This window comes from Canis lupus, chromosome 22, assembly GCF_003254725.2.
Source record: "Canis lupus dingo isolate Sandy chromosome 22, ASM325472v2, whole genome shotgun sequence".
Taxonomy (NCBI): Eukaryota; Metazoa; Chordata; class Mammalia; order Carnivora; family Canidae; genus Canis; species Canis lupus.
The window spans coordinates 336,453-356,907 of record NC_064264.1 but is presented as its reverse complement, the minus strand read 5'-3'; the positions used below and the strand labels follow the sequence as shown (position 1 = coordinate 356,907).

Below are 20,455 nucleotides of genomic sequence, written 5' to 3'. Positions count from 1 at the left end.
GTTTTTAAGGTGATAGTATGTGTGTATGTGAAACTCAGGCTATACTGAGAAAAGTTAAGCTCTTTCCCACGTAATGGGTTTTATGATTTTGTGAAAAGAAAACTGAGAGGATTTGCACGTGCTCTGTCTGATATGTGCCCTGATAGGCCCTCTGGGCATTTCTGCTTTCACAGCTGGAAACTTCTCCTGTAGAACTACTCTGGGGATTAACAATGCTGGCCTGGTCCCCGCCTCCTCGCCTCCTCGTCCTCACCTGATAACTACAGTCCCTCAGCACACTCTTCATGTATTTATTAAAACACCTCCTTACATGCATTACAATTATTTATCTTCCTATTTATTTATCTTCTGCTCTGGGATCCGCAGCTCTGTGTTTTTCAAGGCCTCTGGCTCAGAACCTAGAATGCAGTGGGCACAGTGGGAGGCGTAGAGGTTTGTGCCATGTGGTCACAGAGAGGAGGAATCTGTGAGCCAGTTGTCGTCTGGGGGTAGGTGATGGCACAGCTCGCGTGTGGGCTTCTGTGGTGCAGTGAACAGGAGCCCGCCCTGGAACTTCCAGGCGGAAAGCCCCGTTCCCTACAGCCCTCCTCCCCTCCAGCCTCCTACCCTGCAGCCTCCCACCCTGCAGCCTCCTGCAGCCCCCTACCCTGCAGCCTCCTGCAGCCTCTGAGCACCAAGCGTCTGGGTGCTGGGAGGAGCTAGGGGCTGGGGCAGGCCAAGGCCGGGAGCTCTCCCGTTGTGGCACTGCTCCGGGTCCGCCCTCCGTCTCCCTGGCTCACCGGCCTTCTCCTTCTGACGTCACCCCGTGGCCCCTGGGCTGCACCTGCTCTGAATGTTCCATGCGGGTGAGCAGGGCCGGGAGACCATGTGGCTGCGGTGCTGGCTCTGCTGTTCCTCGGGTGGCCTGCTGCTTTCCTCAGGATCTTCGTCGCTCTGGGTTTGTTTTGTTTTGTTTTTTTTTTTGAAATCTACTCCTAGAGTACTTGGCACCATCTTCTCCTCATTGCTTCACGTGCTGACTTGACACGTTGACTGCTATTTTCTTGTAGTGAATACAAGGTGGAGAATGGGTAGGTATTTCACTATGAATGTTTTTTGAGCAAAAGGCATTATTATATGACAAATTTTAGCACTAGTGAGTAGACCCCATATGGTAACCATATTTTCTAAACTCCAAAATACATGGCTAAAGAAAAGGTTTTTTTCATTTCCTGATGGATGTACTTATATATGTTTCATTATATTTTTAACAAACTGAAATTTGAAAAATGACATTAAGCGCATACAGGCACAGTATGTATTCCATTCCAGGAAGAAGGCTGGAAGCCTCAAGAATATTAATCGTAGTTAGTGACAGTTGACATTCATTGAGTATATACCCTGTGCCAGGCACGGTGTTAAGCCCTTTATGTGCCTTTTCTTATTTAATCCTCGAGATGAGTTTATGAAGCCAGCATTTTACTCTCATTTGAAAGATTAGGGAACAGATGCAGGCAGGAGGAGGCGGGGTGAGGGTGTGCTCCCTGGGTCGTCGGACTCCACGGCCTTCCTTCCCGTCCAGCCTCGCTGTGCACCTCCACCTCTCCGGCCTCTGGAGGGGTGGAAGGACCAGCCTCCGTGTGCCTATCACAGAAGGCACATTTGTTTTTGTTTTTGTTTTTATCACATTTGGTTTTTCAGAAGCTAGCAAATCAACTAACTGGTTAACAAATTAGAATACACATTAAGTAGAAAGAGAGTAGGCATCATTTCACATCCGTATGATACCCTTCTTCACCTGCTCCAAGTGCTGGTATCACAGAATTGTAGATGTGAAATAGATCACGCAATTAAAAACTGGGCAAAGGACCAAAAAGAGTGAAATCTTGCCATTTGCAACAACGTGGATGGAGCTAGAGTATGTTATGCTAACGTAAAATAAGTCAGTCAGAGAAAGACAAATACCATATGATTTTACTCACGTGTGGAATTTAAGAAACAAAACAGATGAACGTGGGGAAGTAATAAAAGAGGCAAACCGTAAGAGACTCTTAACTACGTAGCAGAGATAAGGCTGTGGGGGCAGGTGTGTAGGGCTAAATGGGGGATGGCCAGTGGGAGGGCACTTATGTGTAAGTGATGAATCACCAGATACTACACCTGAGACCAACATCACACTGTATGTTACCTACCTAGAGTTTAAATAAAAACTTGAAAAAACTTGGACAAAGGACCTGAGAAGACATTTTTCATAAGAAGATACGTGAATGGCTCACAGATAGATGAGAAGTTGCTCGACATCGCTAATCACCAGGGAAACGCTAATCAGAACTGTACTGAGGGCGGCCCGGGGGGCTCGGCGGTTTAGCGCTGCCTTCAGCCCACGGCGTGACCCCGGATCCTGGGATCGAGTCCCGCGTTGGGCTCCCTGCAGGGAGCCTGCTTCTCCCTCTGTCTGTGTCTCTGCCTCTCTCTCTCTTTCTCTCTGTGTCTATCATAAATAAGTAAATAAATACATCTTTAAAAAAAAAAAAAAGACTAGGTAACGAGTGCCGGCCAGGATGTGGAGAAAAGGAAACCCTGATGCGCTGTGGGTGGGAGTGTGAACTGCAGCAGCCTCTGTGGAAGACTGTGGAGGTTCCTCGGAAAGTTAAAAATAGAGCTGCCATATAATTCGGCCATTCCTCTTCTGGGAACATATCCAAAGGAAACAAAGACACTATGTTGGGGGACAAGGGTGGCTCAGTCGGTGAGGCGTCTGCCTTTGGCTCAGGTCATGATCTCAGGGTCCTGGGATCGAGTCCTGCTTCCGGCTCTGCTCAGCGGGGAGCCCGCTTCTCCCCCTCCCTCTGCCTGCCAGTCTCCTTGCTTGTGCTCTTTCAAGTAAATAAATAAAAATCTTTTAAAAACCCCCACTTTGTTGAAGAGATATCTGCAGCTCCATGTTCATTGCGACGTTATTTACAGGAGCCAAGATACAGAACCAACCAGTGTTTGCCAGTGGATGAATAGACGAGGAAGTTGTTTGTGTGTAATAGAATATTACTCAGCCATAAAAAAGAGGGAAATCTACTGTTCACGACAACATGGATAGACTTTGAAGGCATCGTCTAAGTGAAATAAGTTGGCAGAAATATGATCTCACTTACATGTGGAATCCAGAAAAAAATAACCAAACTCATAGAAAATGAGGTCAAGTTTGTGGTTATCAGAGGCAGGCTGTAGGGAGAGGGAGAATTGGAGGAAGATGGGCCAAAGGTCCAAACTTGCAGTTAGAGGACAGGTAAGCCCTAGGGGTGTGATGAGGTACAACACAATGACTAACGCTGCCATGTGCTATATTTGAAGGTTGTTATGAGAAGAAATCCTAAGTTCTCTTCCCATGGAAAAAGAGAATTCCTTTTTTTTTTTTTTGTATCTGTGTAAGATGATGGATGTTAACCGATCGTGTAGTCAAGTCAGGATTTTAAAAAAAAAGGATGTATTGACCTAAAACAAAATTATAGGTATGACTTGGAGCTCCGTCAGAAAGGGCTGTGCATTTATTGGTGAACAGCAGGGCGTTTGAATGAGGAAGGCCTTTTAGGCTGCATGGGGCCTCTATCAGTCAGCCTACCAAGTCCAGGCTTATGTTCCTCCTACAACAGAACATCCCGAGGTTGGTGGTCCTCATCTCTTCTTGTGCAGCCGTCTCCAGCAGGCTGTCCTCCCTGGAGTTGCCTCACTGTTCCAGATGGCTCTTAGGCTTTCAGCTTCGCATCTGGTCATCAGACTGATGTCAACCCTTCCCCTGCCCCCAACTCTGTCCTTCCTGCCTTTGCCTCTGGGAACAGATTCCCAGATTGGCCTGAGTGCTGTCATCTAAATCCTTGTATCTGGGGACCTGTGTTTCTCAGGTAATGAGTGGAGGCCTGGGACTTTGAGGATGAATGTATCTGAGTGCTTTGGCCCCGGACCCCCCTGAAGTCCATCAATTAATCTGGCAAATAGAAGCATTAGAAAGCTGGCCAATTCCTGACAGCCTTTTAGAACCGCCTGAAAGCATTCCTTTGCTCTGCTCCTTTAGGTGCCAGATGTTGAACTGCTGGAAGAATTTGCAAGTGTTTGGGCCCTGTGTGTTCCCTAAACTTGCAGTGTGTTTCCTCCTAATATTGATGTGTGGGGTATCTGGAGCTTAAGTCCCCTGGCGGGGCTCCGTCATAGGTGTGCAGTGAGTGAGGAACCCAGCCCTGGGCGACGTGCTTCTGCTGGGAGAAGCTTTGCGTGGCTGCTCAGGGTGCTCTAAAAGCCCTTCTCTAGGGACACTCATGGCTTCTATGTTGTACTTACAACAACCAGATCAAACCTGGCCACCTTTTCTCACTGACATTTTGAGCAAGATATTGAAAGATGTTGGTTTTTTTAAATATTGTAATATATGTAATTTGCCCAGACTTTAAATTCTGGAATTGTTTTTGGGCTGTTGTCAAGCAATGTTCTTGGTAGAAACGGTAGAAAGAGCATGAGAGAAGGACTTCTAGGGCCTAGCTTTAAATAATGCATCTCCCGCGTCGTCTTAATTTTTCTGAGGGTCAGCTTCCTAATTCATAAAACAGGGAGAATAATGCCACCTTTTTAATAAGATTGTGGTAAGAATTAAATGAAATAACAGATATGAGAGCACTTCGTAAAGGCCCGTTGGGTCAGAACGTCCCACAGCCATAGGCGGAAGGCACGTCACAGAAATGAGGGAAGCAGAGTGCTTTGAGAATGATTAATTGTAAGCAGATCCGGCCTCGGTGTCTGTGAGACAGGAGGGTACAGCGGGGCTTGTGGCAAATGGCAGTGCTTCCCTAGTGAAAGAGGACAGCAGCCTCTCCCATCTTGCAGATGTTTGCCACGTGGGAATGCCGGCCCAGTGTCTCCAGATCCTTGGATTTTTCAAGAAGTACTGGAAACCCAGATATATATGTGACATCTTTTAATTTTTAATTTTTAAAGTTAGTGCAGAACTGTTTTTACAAACTCTACAGACCCAGCAAAATACTATCATGGGCTGAAGCCTGTCCGTGGTGGTATAAATAGTAATTTCTTTGGGAAATGATGCACACCAGTTTATCATACTTACTGACGAGGTGTCCAGTTAGAAAAGGCATTTACATTGGGGTTGCCTCCCTCATTTTGTCTTTTTGTCACTTTGTCCTCTCAGAAGTTTCTGCTTCCGAGTCTCCACTGAGAGTTTCTTCCTGGTGTACGTTGAGGAACATCACTACGATCCTGCCTCTATGAAACCAAAGCTCATGAGGAGAGACCCTTCTAACAGTTAGGAATCAGGTTAAGTCTTGACTTTTACTTATGAAACAGAGATGTACCCGGAGCCTAAGGAACAGGGTGGGGGAGTCGATTATGAGCCTGCAGGAAACCTGGAACCAAGGAGGGAGGGAATGCGGCTGAGCCTTATGAACGTCAGGGTTTGGGAACAGGAGAGACTTGAGGACTCCTTAGAGCTGTGCTTTCCAGTGTGGTATCCACGAGCCACATGTGACCATTTAAATTTAAGTGTAAATTAATGAAAAAAACCTGTTAGTGGCACTAGCTGCATTTCCTACGCTCAGAACCCACATGTGGCTGCCACATTAGACAGTTGGATTATTGAGTGTTTCTGTCATCGCAGAAACGTCCGTGGAGCAGTGTGGAGAGAGGAAGGGGCATGAGTGAGGTGGGAGGGCTGGTGAAAGGTTAGACTAAATGATGCCGGTGCCTGAACTGAAGAGCATCAGCAGTGGGGCCTTTGAAGGACCCCAGGCTCCCTGAGGAAGGTTACCCTGGGAAGGCAGCTAAGGTAGGTGTTAAGAGTGAGGATTGGTGTCAGATTGGAGTCTCCTCTACGTTTCTCAGCTGTACGATCTTAGAGAAGTTACTGAAGGGTCAGTTTTCTAGACTAAAACTGGGGATTTTTAAAGCCTTGGGAATGGATATAATAACCCAGGGAAAGTAGAGGTAGGATGAAAAGGGAAGAAGGTGAGAAGTGTGATCAAAAAAAATGCTGGGGAAGCTTTTGCAATGAGGACTGTTAGGAAGATCTCAGAAAGAGGTGGATGCTAACCAAGTTCCTAAAGATGAGTGGATTCTGGATTTTGGGGTTGGTCGTTGTCCATCCACATACACATAGCACGTTGGATTGAGAGTCAGGCCTGGGTGCAGTGTCGCCACATACTAGCCATGATACCGCATAATTAGCATAGCAGCTCTCAGTTACCCAGACCTGTTTTCTTATGAGCTAGATGGGCATGGTGATAGAATTTAGAATCTACTTCAAAATGTTCTATTAAGGGATGTATTTCATATAAAGATTCTGGGAAGAGTCTGAAATACAGTAAGTGTTCGATAGATGTTTTTCTTATTTAAGAATCTATCCTTCAGAAGTGAAAGTTCAATATTGAATAGAGAATCCTAGTGGATGTGGATTGTACAAACATGGAGAATTTCCATCAAATGCGTATTATTAAAGCTAAAGGGGCACCCTGTCAGATATTCAGAATATGAAGAAAATAACTTTGGTATAAATGAAAAAGTGTGACTTTTGTGTACCTGGTCATTACTGTGGGACTCATTACCCCGAGCCTTATTGAGAAAGACAATTAATAAAGTTTAGAATAGTTGAATGCATGGATGGTAAATCCACACTGGACAATTGAAAAGGATGCTGTGCATCCGAGAGCATACAGAAGGTGCAGGAACCATTTTAAATGTTCTCATAATTGCACACCTTACAGGAACCTGGAAGAGGGCTTTCCCAGCATTTTATCATGATGCATTGCTTCCAAGAGGATTCTTTTTTCCCCCTTGTTCCTCTATGGGATTGTTCTTCTTTTTCATTCTAACATAAACCTATATTATTCTCTTCTTACTTTAAATCAAAAAGCACAAAGCAGGGACAGGAAAAGGCAGTTTGGATGGTAAAGAAAGCCAGATAGACGTATCTGGATCAAATCCCAGCTCCTTCGTTGACTAGCTGGGTGACTTCTCCTAGACACGATAAAGGCATTTTTAAAATGTGTCGTGTTTGTGTGGATTGAAGGACAGAAAGAGTTGTTCGTAAAGCTCTTGGCACATGATAGCAGTTATAGATGTGAGCAAATACATTAATTCAGTTGATACCTCCAGGTCAGAGTTTAGGTTTTTGAATTTTAGCTTTTATTTTTTGGAGGGAGGTTTGTGTCCCTGCTCCTAAGTACATAAGCACTCAATAACTGGTGCATTAAATTAATAATTCGAGAATTTATGTAACTGTGTATATGGAGAAGAAATTGCTTAAGGGTAAAGCTGCTCTTTCTGCTGCTTATTTACCTTCAGTGATGCACCCAGATCAGGTATTATTATAACCTGTTATTTGGGAAACAAGTACTCTGTAAATGGTAGCTATTATAATAACCCAGAAACTGGATTTTAAAGCAGAAAATTAACTTTTTATTTATGGGGCTATTGTCTGACTTAAAAAAAACAAAAACAAAAGACAAACTACGTCTTGTCTGTATCAGTGATCCTTCTGAACAAGAAGGCCACGATATGCTTGTAAATGCACTGTCGTAGTGAGGAATGACTTGAACCTCTTTTGTATTTGGAATCATTTTGATTAAAAAGTGACACGTAATGCTAGACTCACACTGTGCCATTGTATTTTCAGTATTTTAATAACTATCTACTTTATATGATAAAGTTAAGAGATATTTGCTGGCGTTGTCACTCTTAATTTATGATTCACGGTGCCTACCTGTGTGGCAGAGTAATAATTCTTCACCATTTAATTCTAGAGATTGTTAGTTTATTTCCCATTGAACAGACAAGATCATTTATCTTGCTCTAATACTCCGCTGCAGAAAGCATATTGCCGCAGTGCCAGCGATCACTTACCCAGTGACTTCACCCATATGAAATGTAACTGAAAACCAGAAAATAAGCAAAAGTAACCTTTAGCAGCCAAAATGTGGCATAGAAACTAGCTCACTAATTTGTACATTTTCCTCCTAGAAATACCCTTCAGACACCTACTTCTATACTGGTATTATACTGAATATACTTACTGAAATGTCATGTTTCATTGGTTGGAAGTTCCAGGTTTTTTCACCTTTAAATATTTCTGACATCAGGATCAGTGGCTTCCAGCAGCAGTCGTTACTTGCACAGGATTTGATGAGTCGGCTGGGGTGGCTGGCACACCTGCCTGGACTTGTTCCCTGGGCAGAAAGGCAGCATCCAGCGGGAACGCTGGCCCAAGCACTTTCCCATCTTCTGTTTGAGTCACATTTGCTTAATGTCCCATTAGCCAAAGCAAGTTTCAAGGCCTCGCCCAGCCCTTGATGAGAGGAGCAGTCAAGTCACATTATAAAAGGTTTGGACATGCTGGGATGGGAGGGATTTCTGAGGACATTTTGGCAGACGATCTTCCATGATATTAAAATGAATATCATAATTTAATAAGTGTTTGCTTCTTAGTCATATATAAAATGTGTATTTTATGAACAATGGCATCTTAGAGTTGGTGAAATATGGTATATGTATTGGGTTATTGGGTTTTTAATTTAAACTATATATTCAGTGTAAGAATTTAAAATAATACACAAGAATAAGAGTTAAAGTGCTTCCCCACCGCTTTTCCCCCACGTCTCAGACCCTGAAAAGAATCCTCCATAAGAACAATTTGGCATATACTTGTTGTGATAGGCTGAACAGAGCGCCCTCCCCACCCCCCCGCCCATGGTAAAAGGGCCGTTGCAGATGTGATTAAGTTAAGGATCTTGAGATGGGGAGATTATCCTGGATTGTTGGGGTGCACCCAGTGCAGTTATAAAGGTCCTTAGAAGAGGGTGGCGGAGGATGAGTCAGAGGAGAAGCGGTGTGAGGATGAAGGCAGAGATCGGTGAGATGTGGCCACAAGTCAAGGAATGCCAGTAGCCTCTAGAAGCTGGAAGAGGCAGGAACAGATTCTAGATTCTCCCTTGGGACCTCTAGAAGGAGCCATCTCTGCTGACACCATGGTTTTAGCTCCTAAATTAGGACTCATTTTGAATTTCCTTAATTAGGACTCATTTTGGATTTCCAACTTCCAGAACCGTAAGAAATATGTTTGCATTGTTTCAAGCTATTAAGTTTGTAGTGATTTGTTACAGCTACAAATGGAAGTAATGTATTTGTTTGATTTTCCCCCTTTTTTTAAAAACGATTTTTTTTTATTTGACAGACAGCACAAGCAGAGGGAGTGGTAGGCAGAGGAAAAGGGAGAAGCAGGCTCCCCATTGAGCAAGGAGCATGATTCGGGGCTTCATCCCAGGACCCTGAGATCATGACCTGAGCCCAAGGCAGATGCTTAACCAACTGAGCCAGCCAGTTGCCCCTAATTTTTTACTTTTAAAGAAATACAGGGCAGCCCAGGTGGCTCAGTGGTTTAGTTGCCACTTTCAGCCCAGGTCGTGACCCTGGGGTCTCGGGGATCGAGTTCCACGTTGGGCTCCCTGCGTGGAGCCTGCTTCTCCCTCTGCCTGTGTCTCCGTCTCTCTCTCTCTCTCTCATGAGCAAATAAGTAAAACCTTAAAAAAGGAAAGAAATACATCATTATTAGGAGTTCACGTAGAATCAAAGAGTATAAAGTAAAATTCCCTATTTTTGATCAGCCCTTTCCACGCCCTCTGGGGGTCCACTGTTAACAGTTTCTTATGCATTTCTTCAAAAATACTCACATTCATTCTCACATTTTGTACAAATATGACCATATCAGGCATGTGTATTTTGTTCTGCAACTTGCTTATTTAATTAAATGTGTTCTTGGATTTTTTTTTTATCAGAATAATGTGATTTACTTCATTCAGTACCATAATATATCTTACATACCCTTTTAAGGAACATTTAGATTGTTTTCATGTGTTTGTGGGTGTTGTTTTCTTCTGTTTCTCTCTCTTTTCCCCTGCTACAAACAGTGCTGAATGAAGTGGCCGTGGCTATTATCTACAAGTATAATTTAAGCAATTGAATTACTACCTGAATGAATGTCACCGTGTGTGTATGCGCTCATGCATGCTGGAGTGAGAGGGGAAAAACTATCTTCTCCTTCAACTCTTTGCCTATAATATTTTATTTTAGCTCTTTTTTGTAAAGTTCTGTGTATATGAAATATACAGAAAAGCACATAAAGAATAAATGTGTAAGTGCAGTATTGAAAAGAAATCCATGTCAGGATATTTAATGCTGTTGGCTCCTCAGAAGGACCTTGTGTGTCCTTCACTGATTACAACCCCCGAAAGGTAAACAGTGTTCTGACTTTTATTTGCCGCTGTTTAGTTTGGACAGAACTCGAGCACACTTGATCATCTGGCTCTCAAAATCTTAGGATTGTGAAATGAGCTGATTAGGGTATTCCTAATAATAGATTGAGAATTGATAGTTGACCTTAGAAAATTGATAGGAACTGGATATAAGAACTAAAAACCAAAGGTGAGAGTTTGGGGACAGTTAGTGTTAGAAAAAGCAATCTCTGTGTAAGACTGTAGCTCTTGTTATAGCTACAATTAAGGCATAAAAAATATTTAAAGACATAGGGAAATATTTTAGGAAGAATGTCATAAAGGTGATGAAAGGAAAAACATGGCATTTGAAGAGACATCTGCTTACCTTGAACATTCACTCAGAGAGATTGCCTCAGTGTGCTGAGATGCCAGGTTTATGCATCCACTCATTATGTGGTGCATTAGGCAACCGTGTCTTCATGTTTAAAAGCTAAATTGATTCTAAGGGAAGTTGATTTAGAGCAAGCCCTGAAGGTCTAGCTCTCTGTCTCCTCCTGCAGACTCCCCGAAGGAGTCCTTTCTGATGGGTCCTGATTAGGAGAAGGTGGAATTGAATTCTAGACACATGTAATTCTTGTCTTTTTTTGACTTTTACCCAAGCTGGTAGTGCTAAAATGGCAAATAGGAGTTCCTACTATAGGAAAGCTTTGGCCAGGTTCTGGCGGTGGGTGGCGAATGTGTGAAGATGTACAGAAGAGGCAGATCTCTCGCCTTAAGCAGTTGGTAGCTGTGGTGTCTCCTGAGCTGGATTCAGAGTGGTATCGTCTTTGTTATTTTGCCCCCAGACATATCTGGCTTACTTTGGCCCGATATCCAGCTCTCTAATTCGTTCCATTGATCATTTGTATGGATATAAAGTTTCAGGGAAGAGCAATGAGTTTATCATTTGGTTGCCACTTGGTGTGTGGCACACGCTAATGGGAAGGGAGGCGGTGGCGTGGTTGGCACAAAGTAGTGCATTCACGGTGCCCCCTACTTGGAAACAGATAGAGGAGTTCATGTATCTTTCTCAGTAAAAAGAGCCAATTTGGTACGGCCTTGAGTGAATATCTCTAAAGGAGTTAGGTGAAGTGAGTCTTTAAGATGCTCTGCTAAATACTGATTTGTTCAAAGAAGTACAGGTTTTTCTCCCCTCAAATAAATATGCATAAGTATTATGTACTTATTGTATGAAATTACTAGAGAAAATTCTTTTCATTAGAACCCAGGTGGTGAGTATTTACTTAAGTTCATAAATTTCATTCTCATTTCTAATTTGTAGGATTCCTTGGTACCAAAGAACTCTATTTTTTGCAGATATGAAAAATAAGGCAACTAAGCCTTCTTTACATGCAGTAACATCATGTATCTCATTTGGTAAGGATTGGTGTGAATTTACTTGTAAGATTCCTGTATAATGTCAAAAAAGTATGAAGTATAATATATAATATAAAAAGTGTAAAGTATAACGTCACATTTAGTGTTCATAGACAATCATGGAAAATATGAAGGTTGTTCCCAGGATTCTCAGCCTGTATTTTGTATGTATTTTGATTGTTTTTAGACTATAGATATTGATGTTATTTTAGCTCTGCCCTTTGCAAGTATCATTTTCGGAACTGATAGTTGAAACATGGCTTTGCTTTTGGGCATTCATCCAGAATTGGGGGAGGAAAAGCAACAAAGAAGAGTCTGGTTAACTCACCCTTTCTTCTGTTGGTGAGCACCTGTCCTTTTTTTTTTTCTCTTTCGGATTTGTGGTTTATTTTGGGTTAGTATGGGGAAGTAAACAAAAGCCAGAGTTATTCCAATTAATTCAGAGTATCCATATTCTGATAACTTGAATTCAACATATGCTGGTGATTAAGAATGTTTGTCTTCAAAAGTGGTCATGCAGTTAAGTGTGGTTACGTAAGCACGCACAAGGCAGGGATTTTGCATCGTTCGCTGTACAGTATCCCCAGTACTTAGAATAGTGCCTCACAGTAGGTGCTCAGAAAATGTGTGTTGAATATAGTATGGAAGTATATATTGGCTGTGAAACCTATTGCTGATGCTTCATATTATCTGCATATGTCTAAAAAATCCATATATTCATAGTAGTTCAAAACCTCACACTTTATTATTATAATATGAATGGTGGTCATTAGTTTGCTGTTTGGCCATTGTTTAAGAAAAGAATAGCCTTTCTTTTCGGTGAATCTATTTCATAATAAAGATTTTGAGGAGCTACATTTCGTCCATTTGCAACATTTTTCTTTTTTTAAACATTGTTTTTTGAAGATCTTGTTTGAGAGTGAGCAAGTGAAAGCCAGTGAGCACGAGCAAGGGGAGGGGCGGGGGGGGGGAGGAGAAGGACCCCGGGGTCCTGGACCCAAGGCCGAGGCAGAGGCTTCACCCACTGAGCCACAACTTTCCTCTTGAGTAATCCTCGCCTAGGTCAGAAGGCATTTATACTTTACGGACTTTTCATGCTCTTTCCGTGGACCCGGTCACAGTACTGTGCAGACTAGGGGCGCCTGACACTGCTGATTATTTGCCCTGTTGTCTGCCATAGTCTGGTTTTTTTTTGTTGTTTTTTTTTTTTTTAAAGATTTTATTTATTTACTCATGAGAGACCCAGAGAGAGGGAGGCTGAGACCCAGGCCGAGGGAGAGACAGGCCCCACGTGGGGAGCCCGAAGCGGCCTGGGTCCCGGGGCCCCCGAAGCTCCTGCGGGTTCCCCGGCGGTAGCCTCCTGCCTGTGGCCCGGCTGGTGTGGAGGGGCCCAGCCTGCCTCAGGGCCCTCGCCCAGGGCTCCCGCCTTCCCGCCGTGACCCCTTTTACCTCTAAAGCGGTTCTAAAGTCAGTTGATGAATGTGGTTCTCAGCGGTGCGGCGCCGCCTCCGGCCCAGGCCGTGACCCCGGGTCCCTGATCCAGGCCGCAAGGGCCGCTTGGGGCCTGCTTCTCCCTCTGCCTGGGTCTCTCATGAATAAGTAAGTAAAATCTTTAACGGGAGTCTAGACTCTTGGGAATTAGCAGCAAAATAAAAATTCAGCCTTATATAATTATGAAGAATTCCTCCAATGCTGTGATTTTTTTTTTTTTTTTTCCGTTAAGGTATCTTTTGTCCCCAAGTCTTTACTTCACAACTAAAATGAGCCGCGTGGCATCCTGATGAGGGTGATTTCACAGCAGGATTAGCACAGGTTACACCATATGTTGCTGATTACTGACTGCTCCTTAGGGTGCACTTGCATTTCTAGCCGAACTGCTTACTGCTTTGATTTCTCCTCTTTAAATTAATGTATCTGTGAATGGAGAACTTGCCCTTCAAACTAGCAGAACTTTTGTTCAAGGGACGTCTCAAGCCAGGAAAATGGAAAGAACACTTACGAATCTATAGATGCTGGGCGACCACGACGCGTGGTCCAGGTGTCCTGCTGTGCTGCAGTTGACCGCCACCCTGACTCCTTACTGTCTGAAACGAGTTACGGGGTGATTTTCCTCTTGTAAGGAGACACACAGGTGGGCATTCCAGGATTGGTCAGAGCCATCAGGCCCCTTCGGTCACCTTAGTGACCTTGTCAGTTTGAAATCTCGAGGTGGCCGCTCTCCAGCCAGCGCTGCATCTGCCTCCCAGGCAGGCCAAGCGGAGGGCAGGTGGCGAAGGACAGATGCCAGCTGCTCCTGCTCCCTTTCCAGGAGCTTCCTGGAAGCTCAGTCCGTGACTTCCACCTACCTCCCCTTAACCAGAACCGTGTCCTACCGCCCCCCCTGCCACCCCTGCTGTATGCAAGGCTGGGAAACAGGCTTGTTTTGGCAGGACGTGTTGTCACCCTGAACACAACTGGAACTGTAATGGAAAGTATTTTGGAAAGAATTATGTGTCTGTTTCTAGACTAATGGGACTCGGGAGGGATAAAATAAAGGAATTATTTATTGAAAACTTAACTGCATACTGGATGCTGTGCTGGTTGCTTTGGGAGCTTTCTCTTATTTAAGCCTTAGCATTCAGAGAGACAAATCACATACACATTTATATTAAAGAATAAAGTAAGTTCAGGGTGGATTTAAAGAGCCAAAAAAGCAGGATTAATTGTATTCTTTGTAGAAATGTTCTCACAGTCTACCTATTAAGCTTGGCATGAATTTAAAGGACTTTATTTTGAAATTTTGTGTTGGAACCCAGCATTCATAAATGAAGACTTGAAAATATATCCAGTGTAGATTTAAAAGTCTTAATATTTGTAATAGATAAAAAGTATCAACAAATAAATAATAAAAACATAACTATTAAAAATATGGATAGGCACACATTTCTCTGGAGAAAATATACAGATAATAAAAAAATGGGAAAAAATAATAAAAGCAGTACAAATTGAACACTAAAACACCATTTTAAAAATTCCTGCTTGACAAATATCTTAAAAGATTCATATCCAGTTTTGTAGGATCTGGGGAGCAAAGGCACTTTCATATACTATTGGTAGTCCTGTTGGATTGATACCATCTTTTTTTTTTTTTTTAAGTAGGCTCCATGCCCAACATGAGGCTTAAACTCATGACCCTGAGATCAATGTTCCACCGACTGAGCCAGCCAGGTGCCCTGATACCATCATTTTGGAGAGCAGTTTGGCAGGACCTGTCAAAATGCAAAATGTTCATACCCTTTGATACAGCAGGTCCATTTCTTAGGATAAAGTTTATAGAAATACTAGCATGATTTTACAAGGATGTTTATTGTAACATTGCAATTAAATAGAAATGTGGAATGAGCCAAAATGTCCATCAGTAGGGACATGATTAAATAGGGTATAGCCGCACAATGTAATTATTAACTGGCAAGCTGTCTGTGGACTATTACGTAGGCAAGCTGCAAAGTAATATGTATATTATTTTTGTGATACCTCTCTCTTAAAAAGGTGAATTTATTTATGCACATAAAAGAATTGGGGTAAAAGATGTGATGAATTTACACTTTTTGTACACAGATACTCTTTGACAGATACTCTTTGAATCTTATGCAGGGGCAAATCTGTGTGTGGGGGGGGGATTTGCAAGATTGGATTGCCTTTTTTAAAAGTTGCTAACAACTCTTTTAAAAGAATTTTTAAAAATAAAGGAATATACAAATTTTTGATTCTATAAAAATGCTAAAATGCAGATAATGATGTTTATGACTTGTTTCCTGGGAGTAGTAGGGGAGGAAATGATGGGTAAGAAGAAAACAATGTAGATTAACAGTCTAAACGACAGACCCCCTGGGAGAGAAATGTGTTTTCAGCTACCTCATAGGAGTCCGGATAGGCTAGATGCTAATAACTGACTGACAGCCTCCGAATTTCGGGGTTTACATCACAAATCCTGATTTGTCAGTCCTGGTTCGGGACTGTCGGGAGCTGTCTGTGAGCTCCTGGGACAGAGCTGGTGGCCCGAGAGGCTTGTCCGCCTGAGCACCGCTGCTCCGCATGACCCGGGAGGGGCTTGGCCGAGCCTGCGCTGGCTTTTAAAGACTTTCAGAAGTGACACCCGTCACTTCCACTTCCACCCGGTTAGTTGAAGCGAGTGCCACGGTCGTGCCCGAGTAGAGGAGGCGGGGAAGTGCCATTCTGCGCGGTGCCTGGGAGGAGGAGAATCCACGTGTTGGTGAGCAGCCCTCCGGGGTGCCGGGAGCCAGGCCTCCGCGCCAGGGCCCGCCACACGTCGCAGTGCCACAGGGGCTCCTGTTTTTACAGAGCATCTATACTCGGCTAGGTGAATTCCTTAAGAATCATGCATGGAATGACTTGCATATTTATTGAATCAGCAGGCATTTGCTGAGTTCATGTCCTTGTATCAAACCTGTGGAAGTTAGAGATTTGTCTGGATATAGATATTTTTAAAGTAAGATTTCAGGAAAATGTTTCTTAAATATCTTGAAAACCCCCTGCCCCCAAATTGTTTATTCTTACTGTATCTATAAAGAGTCTGTTACAATGGAAGTTTCTGTGGGGCTTTTGACATATTTTTATACAATTCTAACCAGTAAGGAAGGCCTTAACCTATTTAATAAAAAATTGCTATTTATGGTAGCAGCTGCCAGGGATGTGTTCTATTCTATTTTATTTATTTTATTTTTATTTTTTAAAGGTCTTACTAAAGAGAGAGTGCTCAGGAGCATGAGTGGGGGGCGGAGCAGAGGGAGAGGGAGGAGCAGGACCCTGGATGGTGGCCTGAGCACCCAGCTGCCCCTCAGGGATGAATTTCATGCCGGTAACTCTTCAGCCACGTCTCTTTGGGAAGGTACATTCCATCGACAGGAAGGGAATCTTCCAGACAGTCTTCTGTGCACACGAGGTCCGCGCACGCAGTGCTCACTGTGATCCCCGCATTCCATGTAGTGTGGACGGTGCGAGGCTGTCTTCTGTGGTGGTGATGGAGCTTCTCTTCCCTCCGATCTTCCTTCCCGCCCCCTACCCCCCTCGGCATTTTTTCTTCCTTCCCTGAAGGACTCAGCCCTTCTCCATCCTGTCTTCTGCATGAGCACGTCTCAGGTCCTTAGATTCCTTGGGATGGAGCAGGACGGACAAGCCTTTCTCCTCAGGTCTGGGGTGGGGAGGTGGGGGGAGCAGAGTCCCGCCTGCCGCTGAGATAACTTGGCGGGGGAACGTCGGGACGTTGCAGAAACGGGCCGTAGCCTGATTTACTTGAGAAGTAGGCAGCTTTCCGGGCCTTCGATTTCCAAGCTAGCACGTTCGACTTCCTGGTTTTCTTTTTCTTTTCTAGGTGGTCCATAGGAAAAGCTCTTAAGTCCTTGTAATAGTTGAGAAGCTTCATTAGGCAGATGAAGCTGCCTGTGTGTGCACCGGTGCCTTCTCCCGCCTCTGCCCCGGCAGCGGCCCTGGGCCCATCGTAGTGACGGGCTCTTAGGAGACAGCGACCACAGCTCAGCTCACGGAAAATGTACCCTAATGCCGAAATCCGGGCCGCCTGTCCCATACGAGTGACAAGCACTCTGCAAATCCAGCAGAATTTTGTCGGGTTGCCCCGGGTCGCAGGGTTGGGTGCGACGTTTTGGCGGATCCGCTTCCTCGGGGGTCAGTGGAGAGCGCAGAGACGCGGTATCTGTTGGAGCCCTGACTGCGCTCGCATCTGTTGGGATTCATTACCTCATCGTTCGGCGCGCTGGGCTGACGGACGCCTTGTCCTTGGCTCCGTGATGCGACACTAAGCGGGGGTGACTGTGTGGCTTCGCCCGCCGCGTGTGTGCCGCCCCTTGGGAGCCACCTCTCGTGTGCAGGGCACCAGCCTGCACGTATTGTCGCGGTCGCCCGTGGATGCCTGTGTGGGAGGGACGGAGGTTGGGGCCCCGGTGGGCTGCCCGGTCTCTGACCCGGAGAGCTTTGCGGCTTAGAGGTGGCGATGCGCCCTGGGGCCCGCGGTCGGTGTCTGAGGGCGGCCTGCGCCGGAGCGTGCGGCCCGCCGACCTGGGGACCCTGGCCGCGGCTGTTGCCTCCCCGCGGGGCTCCCCCGTCCGCACAGAGCGCCGCTGGCATTTCCTGGGCTCGCAGCGCCGTGGTAGGAGTGGGGGGGCGGCTGGGTGGGCAGGGAGGGCCTGGGGAGCCTCCCCGGCCTCATGCTCCCCACCTCATGCTCCCGGCCTCGTGCTCCCCGGCCTCGTGCTCCCGGCCTCGTGCTTCCCGGCCTCGTGCTTCCCGGCCTCGTGCTCCTGGCCTCGTGCTCCCTGGCCTCGGGCTCCCCGGCCTCGTGCTTCCCGGCCTCGTGCTTCCCGGCCTCGTGCTCCCCGCCTCGTGCTCCCGGCCTCGTGCTTCCCGGCCTCGTGCTCCCGGCCTCGTGCTCCCCGCCTCGTGCTCCCGGCCTCGGGCTCCCCGGCCTCGTGCTCCCCGGCCTCGTGCTCCCGGCCTCGTGCTTCCCGGCCTCGTGCTCCCCGCCTCGTGCTCCCCGGCCTCGTGCTCCCCGGCCTCGTGCTCCCGGCCTCGTGCTCCCCGGCCTCGTGCTTCCTGGCCTCGTGCTCCCCGCCTCGTGCTCCCCGGCCTCGTGCTCCCAGCCTCGTGCTTCCCGGCCTCGTGCTCCCCGGCCTCGTGCTTCCCGGCCTCGTGCTTCCAGGCCTCGTGCTCCCCGCCTCGTGCTCCCCGGCCTCGTGCTCCCGGCCTCGTGCTTCCCGGCCTCGTGCTTCCCGGCCTCGTGCTCCCCGCCTCGTGCTCCCCGGCCTCGTGCTCCCGGCCTCGTGCTTCCCGGCCTCGTGCTCCCGGCCTCGTGCTTCCCGGCCTCGTGCTTCCCGGCCTCGTGCTCCCCGCCTCGTGCTCCCCGGCCTCGTGCTTCCCGGCCTCGTGCTTCCCGGCCTCGTGCTCCCCGGCCTCGTGCTCCTGGCCTCGTGCTCCCGGCCTCGTGCTCCCGGCCTCGTGCTCCCAACCTCGTGCTCCTGGCCTCCTGCTCGGCTGGAGCCGGGTGCCTGTGCGAGGCTGGGCCGCCGGGCTCCGTCCTCCCCAGGGCACGCTCCCCGTCGCGCGGGCCAGCAGGAGAGGCTCCAGGAGGTGTCCCCGCCTCCGCCTCCAGGTGAGCCGGCAACGGTGGCCGCCCCCACACGGGCCGCGGGTGAGGATGGGCAGGGCCGCCCCGGGAGGAAGTGGATGGCAGGCCGCGTCGCGGGCGGTGGCGGGGCTGCACGTGTGCCGCGGCCCTGGGGCTGCGTCTGGGAGCCCGCGTCCCGTCCGGGCAGTTAGGACACACAGCTCCCCTGTAGGGGGTGGATCCTTTTCTCACCTACTGCAGTGATTTTTCCACTATCTCATCCCCTCCCCCAAGCTTGTACGATAGAGGAGCAGCATAGACATGATTAACGGGCTGTGCTCCCCCTGTCCCCGAATATTCCTTTCAAGAGCCCTCATCGTTGAAGCGATCGAACCCTGTTTTGAGATAATGTGATAAGGGATGAAAGACCACAGGGAGGAAGGGGTTGGGGAGCCACTTAGGGGTCAGATGGAGTCATCTAGTCAGGCTCCTCCAGGCACACACCTCTCTGGGGTAGCTGTGGACGACTACTGCTGGACTCGGATGGAAGGAGTTGTTCATGGTGGGAATTCGAGTCCATCCGAAGGGCTTAGACCCTGCCCGCGTGTTGCCTGGGTGTGTGCAGCCCTGCGTCCCTGCTCTGTCCTCGCTGCGAGTGGCGGGACCTTGTGTGCTGGGCTCCGTGGGTCTGACGAGGCCGCCTGGGCTCTGCTCTGTTTTCCTTTAAATCCTCATGTGTCCGGCAGATGTTAGGTGAGCTCCTTACTCTCTCTCGGGCCCTCTCCTAGGCGGGGGATAATGTTAGCGAGCCAGACAGGTCCCTGCCACTGTGGACCTCCTATTCTGTGGGGAGAAATAAGCAGTAAGCATCATCCGTAAGTAAAGGGGGTGTCAGAAGGTGCATAAGTCACACGGAAAAAACAGCGCAGGGCTGAGGGCTGGAAGTGCAGGTGTGGGTTGGAGGGGAAGGCTCCACTTTTTGCCAAGGAATGGCCGGGCTGGCCCCGCTGGGGGTGTAAACCCTCCCAGGGAGGGCAACCTTTGAGTGAAGATGGGGAGGGGGGAGGATCTCACCAGATGGGCTCCCCAGAGGGACTTCCTGGCCCTGGGAGCTGAGGCCCTGTGGCAGGAGTGCCCCCGATGGTCCGCAGGGAGGCTGCTGTGGCTGGGAGGAGAGTGCTGGGGCTTGAGGTGGAGGATCGTGTGGAACGAAGCATTGGAGACCTTGGAGACGTTGTGCAGATGGGGCTTGCCCAGGGGCAGGGTGGGCGGGAGGGGGGCACAGGGGAGGAGGACTGGCTGGGAGGCCGGCCCAGGGCAGGGTGGAGGTGAGCGGGGCGCAGGGGGAGGAGGACTGGCTGGGAGGCTGGCCCAGGGCAGGGTGGAGGTGAGCCGGGCGCAGGAGGAGGAGGACCAGCTGGGAGGCCAGCCCAGGGCAGCGGCTTGGCCAGGACGCAGTAGCAGAGGCAGGGAGCGGTGCCGGGTTCTTCACCTACGTGCTCGGGTCATGCAAACTCTGCTGGCGGTCTCTGGCCCGGCGTGTCCTGGGCCCACGCTCCCGCCAGACATTCCCAGTGTCGGCACGGTGGTGTTCTCCTCCTCTGTTAAGGGCACGTGTGTCTAGCACTTGTTTGTGCAACTGTTCCAGGTGCAGAATTCAGGTTTCTTGAGTTTGATCCTGTGT

General features: G+C 47.6%; 1 protein-coding gene across 6 annotated transcripts in view; it reads left to right on the top strand.

The window, feature by feature from the left end:
• WDFY2 (WD repeat and FYVE domain containing 2) overlaps positions 1-20,455 on the top strand; it is a 162,221-nt gene that overhangs the window by 17,563 nt on the left and 124,203 nt on the right. The gene's annotated exons all lie outside the window — the stretch shown is intronic.